At 36.1% G+C, this 864-nt stretch overlaps 1 pseudogene; it reads left to right on the forward strand.

Annotated features, from left to right (window-relative positions):
* Nucleotides 1–766: 766 nt before the first annotated feature.
* On the forward strand, nt 767–864 carry LOC147827635 (U6 spliceosomal RNA; annotated as a pseudogene).

Consider the following 864-nt stretch of genomic DNA (forward strand, 5'->3'; position numbering starts at 1 on the left):
AAGTGTAAATTAATAAACTTCTTTGGAGAAAAATTTGGCAATGTTTATAAAAAGTAAGCTTGTAAATACCCTAAGGTATTCATTCACCAAAATAATTCACTTCTCGGTGGCAGGGGATTTAGCTCAGCGGCACCGTGCCTGCCTCTCAAAGTCCTGAGTTCGATGCCTGGTACAAAAAAAAATATTCACTTCTCAAAAAGAATTTAGGTGGTACATACTCAACACATACTTGCCCAAATGCTCAAAGATACCTCTGTGAGTATATTCTTTGAAAGCAGCATGTTTGTAATACAAAAGACTGGAAAGAATCTAGATATCTATCAACAGGGGACAACAGGGATGAGATAAATTCTGATGTATTGTACAATGTAATATTATGCAGCGATTAAAGGGAATGGGAGAAAGTTGATAGAGAATAATTCTATGACACGTTCTTGTGAAAACAAAGAAATTTGCTTAGAAATTTACAGAATTATCTCTGAAAGACTGTCCAAGGTACTGGTAACAGTGATTATATCAAAGGAGAAGAGCTGGAACTTGGAGTAGAAGGATAGGATGAGAACTCTTCACTAGGAACTTAAGGGTTCTACATTATATTATATTTTTATATTATATATTTATTTTTACCATGCATATATTTTTAGAGATTGCATTAAAACACACACACACACACACACACACACACACACAACCCACGAGGAAAGCAAAACATTAGAAGGCACACAGTTAACCTGAGCTGTGGTTTTGTTTTGTTTTCACGAACTCTGTGCTTGCTTTGGCAGCACTTGTACTAAAATTGGAATGATACAGAGAAGATTGGCATGGCCGCTGTGCAAGGGTGTTTTTACAAAGTCCCATGATCTT

The sequence above is a fragment of the Heterocephalus glaber genome, unplaced genomic scaffold (genome assembly GCF_053883595.1).
Source record: "Heterocephalus glaber isolate CG9 unplaced genomic scaffold, H.glaber_assembly_v1.0 deba00001442, whole genome shotgun sequence".
Taxonomy (NCBI): domain Eukaryota; kingdom Metazoa; phylum Chordata; class Mammalia; order Rodentia; family Bathyergidae; genus Heterocephalus; species Heterocephalus glaber.